Below are 12872 nucleotides of genomic sequence, written 5' to 3'. Positions count from 1 at the left end.
TTTGCTGACGATGCTGCATTAACATCTCACACTGAAGAGTGTCTGCAGAGACTCATCGACAGGTTTGCGGCTGCCTGCAATGAATTTGGCCTAACCATCAGCCTCAAGAAAACGAACATCATGGGACAGGACGTCAGAAATGCCCCATCTATCAATATCGGCGACCACACTCTCGAAGTGGTTCAAGAGTTCACCTACCTAGGCTCAACTATCACCAGTAACCTGTCTCTCGATGCAGAATTAAACAAGTGCATGGGAAAGGCTTCCACTGCTATGTCCAGACTGGCCAAGAGAGTGTGGGAAAATGGCGCACTGACACGGAACACAATAGTCCAAGTGTATCAAGCCTGTGTCCTCAGTACCTTGCTCTACGACAGCGAGGCCTGGACAACGTACATCAGCCAAGAGCGACGTCTCAATTCATTCCATCTTCGCTGCCTCCGGAGAATCCTTGGCATCAGGTGGCAGGACCGTATGTCCAACACAGAAGTCCTCGAGGCGGCCAACATCCCCAGCATATACACCCTACTAAGCCAGCGGCGCCTGAGATGGCTTGGCCATGTGAGCCGCATGGAAGATGGCAGGATCCCCAAGGACACATTGTACTGCGAGTTCGTCACTGGTACCAGACCCACTGGCCGTCCATGGCTCCGCTTTAAAGACGTCTGCAAATGCGACATGAAGTCCTGTGACATTGATCACAAGTCGTGGGAGTCAGTTGCCAGTGATCGCCAGAGCTGGCGGGGAACCATAAAGGCGGGGCTAAAGCGTGGCAAGTCGAAGAGACGAGGCAGTTGGCAGGAAAAAAGACAGAGCGCAAGGAGAGAGCCAACTGTGCAACAGCCCCAACAACCAATTTTATCTGCAGCACCTGTGGAAGAGTCTGTCAGTCTAGAATTGGCCTTTATAGCCACTCCAGGCGCTGCTTCACAAACCACTGACCACCTCCAGGCGCTTACCCATTGTCTCTCGAGACAAGGAGGCCAAAGAAGAAGATGCACATACATCAAAATTGTCACTTGAGTAAAAATGAATTGAAGAGCTATCCCAACTGTGACATAATGGCATTCATTACTGAAGCGGCTTGCTTGTTACTTACAGTATGGAATCCTTCACAATGTTTTTCTCACTAAGAGGCAATCAAAAAGAAATATGATGCGCACATTGACAATGATGTGAAAAGGATTTGGGGTATTGGGTGCCAATGTTGAAAGCACTTTCTCCAAAGCGAAAAAGGAGCAAGAATGATACACCAACAATGTTTTTGCATTTTCTGCCCGAAGTCTCACCCCCTCCACAATGCAGCCACCTCCGCACAATGCCCTCGAGGTGGCTGTGGTGGGGAAGAGATGGTTGCCCACCTCCTTCTGGAATGTGTCTTTGTAAAGCGGGTGTGGAAAGAGATGCAGTGGTTTTTATCGAGGTTCATCTCAAGCAGCTCTGTAATACAGGAGTCTGTGCTCTACAGGCTGTTCCCAGGGACGCACACCGAGATAAACATCAACTGCTGCTGGAGAACTATCAATTCGGTGAAAGACCCCCTTTGGTCTGCCCGAAGCTTGCTGGTCTTCCAGCACAAAGAGTTGTCCATGACCGAGTGTTGCAGACTGGCACATTCCAAGGTGCAGCACTAGGTGCTGAGGGACGCACTAAAGCTTTGGGCAGCCGCAGCAAAGGCTCAATGGGGAAAGACCACAGTGTAAGGTCCCCCCACCAAGCTGAACTGAGGGGCTGGATCCATGGAAAACCCCTCGGGCTGTATCCAGAAAATATTTGTTTGCTGTAAAATGTACATGGCATGTAAAATTAAATGGAAGGGTTGTGAGGCAACTCACTCCTGTATTGAAGGAAACTGACCTCCTTTGCACTCTTTGTATTGTTTGACTTGGTGCTGTTTGGAACTGTTTTGTAATGTATTTTTTACAGATTTTTATGAAGTATATTTTGAAAATAAAAAAAGATGTTTTTGTGTAATGCAAATGTACATTGCATATAAAATGAAATAGCAAGATTTGTGAGGCAACTCATGTTCTGTATCGAAGGAATCTGATCTCTACTGCACTTCCTGAAATATCAAATTTGAACTGTTTTGAACTATTTTGTTATGTACTTTTTACAAAGCTTTTATGAATAAAATATATGTTTGGAAAAAAAATTACAGGCTCACAATGAAGATCCAGTATAACTGATGATGAGTTCAATTCATTAAAAATGGGCTAATTTTAAAGGAGATGTTTTACAGTTTTACAAATGAAGTATGTTTATAAATATCAAATGGTTAAACTTTCAGACAAATGTTTTAAATTTCCTTTGGAATGGATTGCGGTAGAATGGCAGTAACCCTGCTCTCTCCCCTGTTGGGTTGGTCGTAAGTGAACAATAAGCTATTTGTTGATCACTGGATTAAAGTCAGACGAAAAAGCCAATTTTAGCTTTTCTTTCCAAACAGAAATGAACAAAATCCCCTTTAAAATCTAATTTGGTTAAAACAAAAATGGAGCACTAAAATAAAGTCTGAACCTCCCCCACACCATTTAAAAACTGATAACCCACTTTCTAAATCATTTTCGTGCTATTTTCTGTTTCACTGAGGAGATTTCACCAAACTGTAATGGATTCCCCTTCCTGCAATACCATAGTTTCTGTTTTTAAATCTCTCCAGTTTTCTTTCTTCCAGTCCTGAAGACATTCAACTCATTCACTGGGGCCCACATTCACTTCGTCACCTTCTAGTATCTGGGTCATGTGACCAAAGGATCATACTCCATTCCAGGATCTGAGTATATAATCTAGGCAGACACATCAATGCAGAACTGAAGGAATGCTGCATTATCAGAGGCACTATTTTTGGGACAGGATATTACACTGAGGCCCCATGTGCCTGCCCCGGTGGATGTGAAAGATTCCATGGCATCATTATTGAAGATCCAGGGAGGTCCCCCAGTGCCCTGGCCAACATTTACTCTTCAACGTAACCCACCATGACAGATCGACTGGCCATTTATCTCATTGCTGTTAAGACCAGCTGGTCTATTGAGTCAGCTCCGTACAACCTTGATGCCTAGAGCATTCTGATTAGGCACCCAGACCCCCTGCCCACTATCAGTCCTGAACCAGAAAAAACCCAAGGTCAATCAGTGGCAAAAATTGGGGAATTCCTCTCCGACCCCCTTAAACGGTGATTGAAACCTAGTCCGGGAGACCACTGGGATTAAAGAAAGTAATCAGAAGGCATCAAAATTCCAGCAACAACTCCTAAAGGATCTCATCTGTTTATAATTCTGTGAAGAATGTGGAAGTGTAGCACACTGCCCCTTGCATGGACAGGATTTATCTAACCAGTTTAAATATTTGGCACCTATCTTGGGCTTCAATTTCCCTCTGACTGCACACTGATAAATGTGTTCTTGTTAGTTTCCTTCATGTGTCATTATAACACGACAATCAACAACCCTTTTTAAAAAAAGAGTTCAGGGCAGCATTAAAACAGAAAGGAATTACATGCAATATATTAATCAGAGGAAATTAAATCCCCTTATTCATTTCCAGTGGTTGAACTCAATCCCGAATGGGGATAAAGTGCAGGACAATACTTTATCCCAAAAGAAATGAGCTAAAGTATCAATCTGAATCCTCCAAAGGATACAACTGGCTTAGGACAGCTCTAAAATAACAGCAGATCCAAATTTCTCTGCATTTATATCTCTCGACAAACTGCTGGAGATGGGCTACCTCTGTCCAAATGGGGATGCATTAATGCTTCTTCAGCACTTGAGATGGATGTGTTTCACTATTGCTGCGTGCCATCATTTTGTGTTGACCTATACAAGCCTCCCCTTGACAATCGAGAATTTCAGAGCCAGCAATAGAAACAAGATCTATGACTCCTTTTAGAAGCAGCTCTCAAGTATAAATGTGGCACTGGCTTCATTTGATATAATCCAATGGGTACAAATGCACAAGAATAACCCCTAAACTGGTAAATTAGCAGTTGTCCATGAGGACAGTAAGTGTAATGTCACACTGATGTATGGGAGCATGGTCTGCTGAAGGTTGATGTTAAGAACTGTAAGGGACCTCTGTACTGAATCGGATCTGTGTTATAACTGTACCTGAGATGATGCTGCCGTAAGAGCAAAGAGAAAATATCTTTCATTTATTTCCCAGTGCTTCTAATCCTACTTTATTTGATTAAAAACACATGCTGCAAAAAATAGTTTCGGGTACAACTATAGATTTATCTAGTTCATAATCTGGTTTATTACAATGAGACACCTCCACTACAGCTGCAGCACTATGTCACTGGACATGAATGAATAGCATCTAACATATTCTGCTCAATTTGTTCACCATGCTGAGTAGCTGAATCAGGTGTCCATAAATATAACTAACACCATCCTCCTACTCCTCACCATCGGGGCTGACAGTGAAGCCTTAGCAACAGGGATTACATATATCTCCTCAATCAACTAACATCAGAAACCCTGCTGGAGAAGCACAAAGACTCTGCTTTGGTTGATTCTAAAAGTCATAACTTACTCCAGTCAGAGGTCCAACTGATTTACTTTTAATTTCTGAATGGTCAAAAAAAGGAAAAAAACATGGTGGTAGAGATCTGTCTTGGGTGTTTACTACCTGGACTGCCTGTTATACACCCAGCTCCACACTCAGCTACACCACAGTTAACAGAATTGAATATCGGGTTCGTTGTATCAAGGAGCGCCAGTTACAATGCAGCAAGACAAATTTCTAACCCCTAGCGAAAATTCAATGCATAATACAATAAAGTCAATGATCAAAACTACCTGCCATACAATCAAATAGCACTGATTCAATCAAAATTCACCAAACAACAGCACCATATTAATACAGAGAAATCCTTCTCCGAAACTAAACATATTGAATTTCAACCAGTGAACGTTGTGCAAGATATAAATGGGTGATCAGGACCCAACAAAACTACATGCACTATGCCTCATCGCAACACTATCAGCTACTGCTGCACTAGACCAGTCCAACATAATACAGGCATGCGTGTGCAGACATACACAGAGCAAAATTCCTCCCCATCACGTGAGAAACAGCACGGTGAAAACTGGCCGCCACGACAGCAATTTGGGGAAACTGAAGGTGTTAAAAGATGTGACCGCCAATGAGAACAACTTGAAAAGGAAAACTCAAACAAAACCAGCCAGTGTAATACAATACACTTAATGTAACTGCACTTAATTAAAATCCCTTTAGATAGCCATAACTATAGAAACATGAATGCATGTTATAAGATATGACACAATAGGCTGAACAGCCTACTCCTGTGCCATTAATTTCTCCTATTCTGAAAGGATTACAAATCAACAAATGGCATTTTATATAAAATATCAAGAATGGATGTGGTTAGCATGACACAATGGACTAACAGGGGCTCGAACCGGTGCTGTTTGTCTCAGATTTACCTCACAATTCTCAGGGTCAAGTCGAGCACAGCAGTGGCCAAAAGCATTTTAAAATGTTGTTTTTATATCTGGAGTGAGGAAAATGTAGCATATTTTGTTCCAAAAAGAACAAACTGCCTCAAACGACTTGCATCTCTCTGAGCTGATTTTGGTCTGCATCAATTTCAGAACTAGTTTAAATTCTAACTATTGTGGAAGAAATGAGGCACTACACAGGAATATCAATACTGCACAATCAATTAAAATGTTTCTTACTTACGCAGAGAATTCTAGTCAAATACTCCATCTGAGTGATACATGAATAAATGAGCCCTTGTTCTTGTGTGAAATTCCTTTACCAACCTTACATAGAGGACTGCATAAAGGGCACTCTTCCATTAAGTTACACATCCACAGTATGTTATAGGTCTTGCATATAGTATGCACTTCCTGAAATGGCACATTTACTTCCTGTCACTATTTTAGACATTACATTTCAAAAATCACACTTTACTGCATCTTCTGACCCACTGTCAGCATTGCCTATTAGTACCCTATGGATAGTTTTTGCTGATGGTTAAAATAAGACCTGGTAATAGCATATCCCAACTATGTGCTAAAAAAGATTCATTATGATTTGATCCTAACAGGCACCTAGCTTTGGTCTGCAGGTCAGCTGCAGCAAGATGGAAGAGTGATATCATTCCAGCTACCTTCTTGGCAGACACTGTTCCAATCCAAGACTGGATTCTGACACAATTCACTTACAAAGGGGGCATGATTTCCTCCAATGGGGACAGTTTCCCTGACCGCACTATATTTGTGAACTTTGCAATGAACTCTCAGTCCTATACATAAAGGCCAAACATAAGCTGCAATCTCAACGCAAGGTATTAGTGATATTCATGTTTAAATACGACTTAGAAAAGTAGATATGCACCAAGTAACGAGGAGCAAATTGGTGCATTTAATTCTAGGGCGCGTTGCACACGAAAAGGTTCAGCCTCAAGGCAAAATGTCAAATGATACTGTATGCAACCCAACTAATCAAACGATATCCTCTCTTCTTGTATGGACACTTCGTGCACCACCTGAGTTTGACTCTCTGAGAGTATTCATCAAAAAGCCACACCCCACATGGGACAGGCCCCAAGACAAACCCAGACCAAGATACGACGACAACTTAAAGTGTTCCTTGGCATAATGGGCCTAACTGCTTTTGAAGCACAAGTGAACAACCCTGAACTGTAAAGACTGGAAGAAGCTGATAAAAGGCAACAGCCTCTTGTGGATAGGCCCATAATGATGACAGCCATTATTATGGTGACATCAATAATATTAAAAATCTTATGTCTACACATGCTTCCTGTCTGCAAAATATTTACTTCATGTCATATTATTGTTGCACTTTTTGTGTTAACTTCTTCCATTATGAAGTTTACATTTCCACATTAATGGAAGTCTCTTCTATCGAAACTTATTACATTGTAATTACTCCCTCCAGCCAGTGATGACACTACAGCACTTCAGTTTTGCATCTCGCCACTCCTTATTTTGGATTACATACATGGAATTATTCAGAAAGTACAGCACAGAAGCAGGCCATTCAGCCCAACAGGTATCTGCCGGTGTTTGTGCTGCACACAAGCCTCATCTAATCCTATCAGCATAACCCTTTGTTCCTTTCTCCCTCATGTGTTTATCAGGCATCTTCTTAAATGCATCTATGTTATTCCCCTCAACTACTCCTTGAGACAGCAAGTTCCACATTCTAACCGTTCTAAGTTTCTCCTGAATTCCTTATTGGATTTATCAGAATGACTTTATTAAAAATCTGAGTACTGGTTCAATGATTTCTCCCACTCCTGTCTAACACCATTTCACCAGGAGACTACACTGGGCCCTAACTGCCTGTGCGCAATGCCACAGGAGATTGACTAATGTAAGTATTTGAAGTTGCCTGACCACAAGTCCAGCTACTCAAAACTCTGCAAATGCAATAGCGATGTCCATTTTAGGGGTCTCAAGTAATAAATACATTTCTTTTCTATAACATTGAATGTATATGTTAGGATTGAATTGGTCAAATTCAGATACAATACCAAACTAGGAAATATAGAAAGGAGGCTATTCAGCCCTTCGTGTTCGTGCTGGCTGAAAACGAGTATCTAGTCTAATCCCGTGTTCCAGCTCTTTGTCCATAGCCTGTAGGTTACAGCACCTCAAGTGCATATCTAACTATTTTTAAATTCGATGAGAAATTCTGCCTCTAGCACCCTTTCAGATAATGCGTTCTGGACCCCCACCACCCTCTGGGTGAAAAAATCACCCCTTAACTCCCCTCTAATCCTTCTACAAATTACTTTAGATCTATGCCCCCTGGCTATTGACCTCTCTGCTAACAGAAATAGGTCCTTCCTATCCACTCTATCTAGGCCCCTCAATTTTATACACCTCAATTAAAGGGGCAGTTCAATCTGTGGCAACAACTGAACTATAGAAGGAGTTGGACAAAGAGTTTTAATTGGAGAGATAAAACTTTGAATCAGGTCAAATGGAAAATACCACACATAGGAAGAATAATTAGGTGACTTACCTGTCAAAATAGCCATGGGTGACACTGAAAGAGATCCTGACTCAATGCTCAACATGTCCCAACGTTACAGGGCAGAGGTAAGAGAGCAAACAGAATACTGAACTATATAGCCAGACCAGTAGAGTGCAAAACACAAAGCTGTGCTAAAATTGTACAGCATCTTGGCATGGCTTTCCTAGCGTGCTCTGAGTTCAGTTCTGGTCACTGAGATTCAAGGGAAACATGCTGTTTGAGGCGGGAGCACTAACTGCTCATTTAAAGGCTTGCTTGAAAATGGAATCTGGTTGGAAAATGGGTGCCCACTTAATGTCTTTGCTGCCGATCATCCACTTTTCAGGTGAGAAACAGGACGTTGAAATTCTCCCTTAGATGGGCTCATTTTGTTTGAGCTCATCGTCGATCTTCACGAAAATATTTTCAACTCAAGTCATGTTTCTGTAAGAGCCACTGAACTATAGAAGTTCACACCATGAAAGGCCATGCAGCCCATCATGTCCGATGGCTCTTTGTAAGAGCAATCCAAAATTAATCCCACTACCCTGCTCTCTCCCCAATTGTTACTAGGTAAGGATTTTAAGGGTTACGGAACCAAGGCGGGTAGATGGAGTTAAGATACAGATCAGCAATGATCTAACTCAATGGGGGAAAAAGCTCGAGGGGCTAAAAGGAGCAGGAGTGGATCAGGGGTGGCACAGTGGCGCAGTGGTTAGCACCGCAGCCTCACAGCTCCAGGGACCCGGGTTCAATTCTGGGTACTGCCTGTGTGGCGTTTGCAAGTTCTCCCTGTGTTTGCGTGGGTTTTCTCTGGGTGCTCCGGTTTCCTCCCACATGCCAAAGACTTGCAGGTTGGTAGGTAAATTGGCCATTATAAATTACCCCTAGTATAGGTAGGTGGTAGGGAAATATAGGGACAGGTGGGGATGTGATAGGAATATGGGATTAATGTAGGATTAATATAAATGGGTGGTTGATGGTCGGCACAGACTCGGTGGGCGGAAGGGCCTGTTTTGGTGCTGTATCTCTAAATAAATAAAATTAAAGTAAGTACAAAATTCCCTTCCAAGTGTTCAGCAGGAATTAAATATTAAATCAAAACGTCAAAACATTTCTCAAGGGTGAGAAAAGCCATTTGTCCAAAGTTCATGTGTACGGTGTTATGTTACTGGACGTGGACTAATGATGACAAGAGTTCGAATTCCACCATAACAGCTGGGAATTTAAATTAAGTTTATTGAATAAATCTGAAATTTTAAAAAAAAGCTAGTATCAGTAACAGAACTACCAAAATGTAATAGAAACCCAACTGATTCACTAATGTCCTTTAGGGAAGGAAATCTGCTGTCCTTATCCGGTCTGGCCTATATGTGACTCCAGAACCAGAATGTGGTTAAGTCTTCACTGCCCTCTGAAATGGCCTAGCAAGCCACTCAGTTGTATCAAATCACTACACAAAACAGTAATAAAACCAGATGGAGCACATGGCATTGACCTAGACACCGGATATAACAAACGTACACCCTGACCAATCAAATCTGCAAAGTCCTCCTCAGTAACAGCTGGGGTCTTGTGTCAACTTTGGGACAGCTGTCCCACAGACTAGTCAAGCAACAGCCTCTCAAAGTCTAGCCTCTCAAAGTCATACTCACAGAATCCATATCTTTCAACCAATATCCCAGCCTCCTTCATCACCAATCCTAGGTATGTCCTGTCTTATCAGCAGGACAATGTCCTAGGCGCAACCATCTTTAGCTGATTCATCAATGACCTTCCCTCCATCATAAAGTCAGCAGTGGTGATGTTTGCTGGTGATTGCACAGTGTTCAGCACCATTCACAACTCCTCAGATAATGAAGCAGTTCATGCCCGCCTGCAGCAAGACCCGAAGATAAGTAGTAACATCTGCGCCACACAAGTGCCAGGCAATGACTATCTCTTACAAGAGAGAATCTAACCACCTCCCAGCTCAGAAAATGGGAATTCTGTGGTGAGTAGCCCACCTCCTGACACCCGAAAGCCTGTCCACCATCTACAAGGCACAAGTCAGGAGTGTGATGGAATACTCTCCACTTGCCTGGATGGATGCAGCTCCAACAACACTCAAGAAGCTCAACACCATCCAGGGCATCTCATGTACCACTTTAATCATTCATGCCCTCCATGACTGGCACACTGTGGCAGCAGTATGTACCATCTACAAGACGCACTGCAGCAACTTACCAAGGCTTCTTAGACAGCACCTTCTAAACCCACAACCTCTACCATCTAGAAGGACAAGGGCAGCAGATGCATGGGAACACCACCACCTGCAAGTTCCCCTCCAAGCCAGACATCATCCTGACTTGGAATTATATCACTGTTTCTTCACTGTCATTGAGTCAAAATCCTGGAACTCCCTCCCTTATAGTACTGTGGGTGTGCCTACACCACCTGGACTGCAGCGGTTCAAGAAGGCAGCTCACCACCACCTTCTGAAGGGCAATTAGGGATGGGCAATAAATGGTGACCTTGCCAGCGATGCCCACATCCCATGAATTCTTCTTCTTCTTCTTCGGCCTCCTTGTCTCGAGAGACAATGGGTAAGCGCCTAGAGGTGGTCAGTGGTGTCAGTCGCTGTGAGGCAACTATGGAGTGACCTCTCCATGGCGCATGCCTGGGCGAATGTATGGAGGTCATCTTAGCATGTACATGGAACATTACTGGGATTTTGTCTTTAGTGTTTATTTTAACTGGACCAGAAGAACTTTTCTATTTATTTGGTAAACTGTGTGGTCATCAAGTTGAGATAAATCGGTGCAAGGAAATGGTACACTACCCCACTTTTGGCACCTACATCCACACCATGAGCTCCCAGATCAGCTACAGAGCAGATCAGCAATCTGATTAAAGCAAAGGACAGCATTTCAATCCCGCCCAGCTGGAGCCCTCCATTTTGAAAGTGAGCAAGCTGAGCAGCTTGTAGCTGCACGTTACCTCCTACCCACATGCTCTGTCTCCAACAGCACTTGGCTCAGTGCGTATGCAATGCTGCTCAGGATAACATCCATCACCTAGAGGATGGGATCCATTCCCCAATTATAATACAGGAACAGTACTCAGTAAAGAGAGTGTGCTGAAACATCCAAGACCCACAGCATACCAGTTGATCATGATGATGCATACAAATGTTGAATCAATGCAGCTCATGGATTTTTTAACAGAGAACATCAAACACCCCTTCAAGTAGGTTTACACTGGGGAGCTAGACATACATCAAACAAAGCACTGCCCAATGCAACAGCCAGTGTTTGTACAATTTAAAGGGGGGACTGTCAGTGTTCTCAATCTCTCAGTCAGGACCAACCTACTCAAAAAATACCAGGCCAGTGCGAGAGGTTTGCACTGCAGCAGGCTCACCGTGTCGCTTAAACTTCATTCTCATTTTTCAAGACAGTTTTCGAGTTAATGATTTGCAAATGGAGCAGGGCATGAAATCGTTCGCGCTGACTCGGACCAAACAAAACGTTGCTGCAAATGTGTCCTGCCAGCGAGGTCACCGTGGCAACACTTCCTTAAAATAATCGTATAATGAATGGACACTGTTGGTTCCCTGTGTCGCTTTGGTTGCAACCCGTTGCTAATCGATATGCCTTAATGTGCAATAATGCACAAACAGAAACACACACCTTTCCGAGCTGTGCACCAGCTTCAATGGAACTTGGGACCAACAGATCTCATCGCTTCTTTTTTTGGGCCAGATTTTTGCAATGTCCTATGTTTATGTGTTGCAATGCTGGAGAAAACAAACAAGAAACAGCAAGAGGCTCAGACACTGATCAACCTCCAAGTATCCACAATGTTTGGATGCGGACATTTATTAATTAAAATGAGCAAATATTTACAAGAAGCCATCCTCGCTCAACAAACAGCACTGGGAATATTGTTTGGGGTCAAAATACAGCGATTGCCCGGAGTGTCGCAGTCACAAAAAAAAACCATACCACACTGCATCTAAAAGATTTTACTTTCAAATCCACTTCACATCTTGACTTGGCGCTATACCAACTTATTCAACAACACAAAAAAATACTGGACCGCAGTGGAAATTTCTATTTTTTTTAATAAAAGCACTCGTGGCCCTAGTTATTGTAAATGAGGTTTCAGTGTAAATTCTGCCCCCACTGTACAATATCTGCTTGATGACATGGATTAGTGTTTCTCTAATAGGCTAAGGTTAAATACTCGGACTGAAGTCTTTAGGCTGGGGTCCCCCACTTCCCTCCTCGATTCACATTACCTTGGTTTGTTGAGCTGCCATTCTATCTCCCCTTGGACTTCAGTCTTGAAGAAGGGCAGATGCACTCAGCGCCGGTCTAACAGATCACTGCTTCCCTGCCCGCAGCCTCCAGGATTACACTCACTGTCGCTACTACAAACCTGATCTGGAAAAAAAAACAGCACCACCTCCCAGGCTCTTAAAGCAACGTCACCAGGTTATATATTCTGTCCAACAGAAAGGAGATGTTTGGGGAGCTGTAATTGGATTACATAACTTAAAGAGACAGTGGACCAATATTTTCAAATATTTGTATAAAATAGTTGTTTTTTATATCCGTATTTAATTTTATAGGACTTTCCAAATTAAGCACTATGGATTGTGTTTTTTATGTAAATTGAAAGAAGTAGGTTTACTTTTCCACTACCATATTTGATGCCACCAAATTTCTTCTTTTCTGAGGTGTTTGGATCTCTATATTTGGGAGTTATTTATGGATTGTATCCACTATGCATTGTGTTTTTATTAGCAAAGAATTTCAAAAGCCTTCAATTCAATTTAGGACACCTAGTTACCAATCTATAAATAGTTT

The 12872-nt window shown here is 42.6% G+C and overlaps 1 protein-coding gene across 1 annotated transcript in view; it reads right to left on the bottom strand.

Moving 5' to 3' along the window:
• dusp14 (dual specificity phosphatase 14) overlaps window positions 1–12450 on the bottom strand; it is a 28945-nt gene extending 16495 nt beyond the window's left edge. Inside the window, exon 1 of the mRNA XM_068009990.1 lies at window positions 12302–12450. The gene's annotated coding sequence lies outside the window, so the exon portion shown is untranslated. The remainder of the gene's footprint in view (window positions 1–12301) is intronic.
• Window positions 12451–12872: the final 422 nt, after the last annotated feature.

Source organism: Heterodontus francisci, chromosome 30 (assembly GCF_036365525.1).
Source record: "Heterodontus francisci isolate sHetFra1 chromosome 30, sHetFra1.hap1, whole genome shotgun sequence".
Lineage (NCBI taxonomy): Eukaryota > Metazoa > Chordata > Chondrichthyes > Heterodontiformes > Heterodontidae > Heterodontus > Heterodontus francisci.
This window is presented reverse-complemented; position numbering and strand designations above follow the sequence as displayed.